Raw genomic sequence first — 4,460 nt, forward strand, 5'->3', positions numbered from 1 at the left:
TGTGTGTGTGTGTGTGTGTGTATTCCTGAGAAGACACAAGGCCCTTAACATAATCTAAGTGACATATGATTTCACTATGGTTCAAACAAATTGGGAAGGTGAATGGACAATGCCCCACCATTCTAGTTTTCTAAGACATGGCAGGAAAATGCCAAGTAGCATAAGCTCCTCACTTTCTTTCCTCACCTGAGGTGTAATTTTTCTTTTTTTTTGAGACATGGTTTCTCTGTATATCCTTGGCTGTCCTGGATCTCACTCTGTAGACCAGGCTGGCCTTGAACTCAGAAATCTGCCTGCCTCTGCCTCCCAAGTACTGAGATAAAAGGTGTGTGGCATCACTGCCCAGCTGGGTGTAAAATTTTTAAGCAGTCCTCATGAAGTAGTCAAGACAGACTAACCAAGACACTGAGGCATATTCATAGTGTTGTAGAATGGTTTTTCTCATTTTGCACTATACCATCACTTCTAGAAGGCTCCTGTGTCATAGCACAGGAATATGAAAGATGAAATTACATAATTGAAAGAAGAAGAGAGGCAAAAATGAAGGATAGCAGAAGTTTTAGCTTCTAAAACCTATGGATATACTAAATACAACATGAATACTAACCAGAAAAATACAAAATTTCATAATGCAAGGCAAATGTAGTTCTTTATAAACCATGACATCATACTGTGCTTTCAACAAAACAAAAAATTACAAAATATTATGAATATTTAGAATCAGCTTNTAATATGGAATGAATTTAGGAAGTATCAGTTTAGGTAATTAAAATACCTATGCCTATTATATTAAGAGTCCTAAAAATAAAATGGACAACATACAAATATTAACTNGAGTTTAAGCAGATACATGAGAGAGAATAAACTTGAATACATACAATACTTTTAAATAACCCACCAAAAAAGAATTCTATAGCCATCATATTTTCCTTTAATATGAAGAATGGAAAGTTCCTGTGTGGTAAGCAAAATCTGATGGACATGGTTTGCAAAAAATATTAAAATAATTCCTTCATAAAGAAAAGTAAATTATGTAATTCTGAAACACAGTTTTATAGGTAAATATGATGTGGTAGAATATATAAACATACAGCATAACATTTTATTCTGTTTTCTCAGTAGATCTAACAGAAAAAAAGTTTGCTTGATGTCAGTCCCTGAAGCTGCTGTCGGCTGCCCTTAGCTAGCAGCTCTGCACTACCTTCTGTTAGAGTCTGGGGTGGGCTTGAAGAGGCAGCTGATGGGGCTGTGGCAGGCCAGCAGACAGACTGGTGCTCCTAGGGATTGGGTGGCTGCATCTCTGTCTCCATGGGTCTACCAGCTGAGCCACTGTGCTGTGAGTGTTTCCACCGCTCCAAGGATTCAGAGTTCTTGGATAAGTTGGCCTTGTGAGGAGCTGGCAATAATTTAATTCCAACTCTAGGTTTTCTGTGGGCACATGAAGAACCATGAGCAGAGGAACAGTTTGCCTGCCTTGATGAAGACTTTACTGCTAAGGACATTCTGGACCAAAAAAAATCAATGAAGTCTCTTCCTCTGATGATTAGGATGATTTCTATGTTGTGGACCTCGGAGACATTCTAAAGAAGCATCTGAGGTGGCTAAAAGCTCTTCCCCGTGTTACTCCCTTTTACGCAGTCAAGTGTAACGATAGTAGAGCCATAGTGAGCACCCTAGCTGCCATTGGGACAGGATTTGACTGTGCAAGCAAGACTGAAATACAGTTGGTGCACCTATCTAGGGTGCCTCCAGAGAGGTTTATCTATGCAAATACTTGTAAACAAGTGTCTCAAATCAATTATGCTGCCAGTAACAGAGTCCAGATAGTGACTTTTTTTTAAAGATAGATAGATAGATAGATAGATAGATAGATAGATAGATAGATAGATAGATAGATAGATAGATAGGTAGAGATATGCTTTTATTTATACCTTCTTCTTATAGAATTACTGAGTCAGGAAACATCATCATTTACAGAGTGAAAATGTATTAAAATGATTCTAGACTCTTTCTCTTTCATGCTCTGACAAAACATAATGGCCAATGAGACTTATAAGAGACAATATTTAATGGGGTTCACAGTTTCAAAAGTTTAGAATCCATGATGTCATAGTAGCAGAAACTGATAAGGCCTCACATCTTGAGACAATAAGCATGAGGTAGAGAGAGAGAGCTAACTGGAGATGGCATTGGCCTTTGAAACCTCAAAGCCCTCTCCAAGAGATATACCTCCTCCAAGAACATTCTAACCTTCCCCAAATAGTTCTACTAACCAGGATCAGATATTGAAATGTATGAGCCTATATGGGTGACACACGTGTTTACTTGGATAGGAAAGATCAAACTAGGCTAGATCTGGCACACCACTTGAATTTCCACCTACACAGGAAGCTTACAGAAAGACTACAAGTTTAATGTTGTCCTTATCTATATTTTGTTCAAGATCAGTATGGACAACTTAATGAAATTCTGTGAAAATAAAAGCAGATAGAGGATTAAAGCTATAGTTTCATGGTATACTGCATGATCAGTATTTACAAAGCAGTGTAATTAACATTCAACAACTAAAAGTTTAAATTGATTGTATGTTGCAAAGCTACCACTATATCTCAAAAATAACACTTGGATCTCAAAATCATTATGAATTTCAGTGCAAATCTTGGCTTCCTAGAATCTCTCAGACCTGGAAGGGTTTGTTTCCATAACAAATTTTTAAAATTTACTTTTTGCTGAGCACATGTTTGGGTGACTGAACCAGTTGAAAGCATCCTTGTTCATTAGCTCACCTCCAAACAAGAAGTCCATGCTAACCTGAACTCTCCACTTCCTTGCTCAGGACTACACAGATGCTAAGCAAGGACTTTATATTATGGGATCTCCCACAGAGTACTAAGAAATAGACCTTTATTTCTCATTTCAAATCTTGAATTTTGTTTATTGCATCAATAAAAATTCCTTCATCTCTAGTGCACAGCTGCCATTTCTGCTGTTAGGCATATTTAAATATTTAAATCCCAAAAATAATGGTGCCTATATGCATGTAGGCAAATAATCATAATGATAGAGTGAAAATATCATAGCCAATTTTGTATTATTCCTAATAAATTTGTCAAACTTTTCAGTAGTGAATTTAGCAAAATATAAATAGCACTTTAAAGATGGTTCTATTTTTTCTAATACATAAATACACCATAAAATAATAATTTGTCAACATCTATCATTTCACTTATCTTTCTTTTCTTCATATATGTTATTACATTAACGAATACTACTTTGCCACACATTGTACTATTTTGAGTATTTTTTAATCCTTATGAAATATATCTATTTTAACAAATCTTTTCTTTTTTAAAAAAATATGGATTATAATTTTAACAAAATTCTTTTTATTCCATTAGTCCTTTTTCTTCTTGTCATCAGTTATAATACACTAATATTTAAGTTTAATCACTGTGTTAACTCATGATATATACTATGATGTTTTATGTATAGTTATATTCTATTTCTTAGACATTGTTGTATCTCTGTCAATTCAATTCAATTAGAGGGCCAACATGAATTTGTTCTTGCTCAAGTTTATAAATCACTAGTGTCCTATATCCCCCCCCTCTCTCTCTATATATATATGTGTGTGTGTGTGTGTGTGTGTGTGTGTGTGTATCCATGAAATGTACAATTCTTCCCTTTATGATTGATTAGGTGTCAACAGAGAATCATGCATGTAGGACCAAGCTTGCATTAATATAAAAACATAAAGTCTGAGTGTTATCTCTCTGTATCTGTCTGTCTGTCTGACTGTCTGTCTCTTTGTCTCTCTGTCTGTCCCTCTGTTTCTGTTTGTCTCTGTCTCTGTCATACATGAGTGTACATGGGTCTGTGCATATGTACTGTGTACATGTGTTTTATAGAAGCCAGAGATTAACTTTATGTGCTACTCCTTAGGTATTGTCCAATAATGTTTTGAGACAAGAATCCCCAAATTAGGAAAGACTGGCTGTCTAGTGAGCTTCAGGGATCTGTCTGTATCTTCCCAGCACTGGGAATACAAGTGCTTACCACAATGCTTAGCTTTTTACACATTGGTTCTGAGTATTGAACCGAGACACTTATATTTGCACAGCAAACAAATACGTTACTGCTGGAGCTATCTCCCCAACTTCAAACATGATTCTTGAAATATACACATTTTCATAAAATGTACACAAAGTAAACAGGACAGGATTAACGATTTTCTGAATTCTTCCTGCCTGTAAATGGTCTCTTTCTGCTTGTAAACTACATCCAACTCACTCCTTTTCTATACTTAGGATTACTCCATTATAAACTTTTCACTTATAAACTCTCTGGATAATGCTGCTGCTCATTCTTACATGATTCCATATTATTTCATCTAAAGTAAAGCATTCCCATGATATTTTCAGAAACCTCTTCTTTTGCCTTAAAAATATTTGTTTTCCATT

This window comes from Mus caroli, unplaced genomic scaffold, assembly GCF_900094665.2.
Source record: "Mus caroli unplaced genomic scaffold, CAROLI_EIJ_v1.1 scaffold_10632_1, whole genome shotgun sequence".
Lineage (NCBI taxonomy): Eukaryota > Metazoa > Chordata > Mammalia > Rodentia > Muridae > Mus > Mus caroli.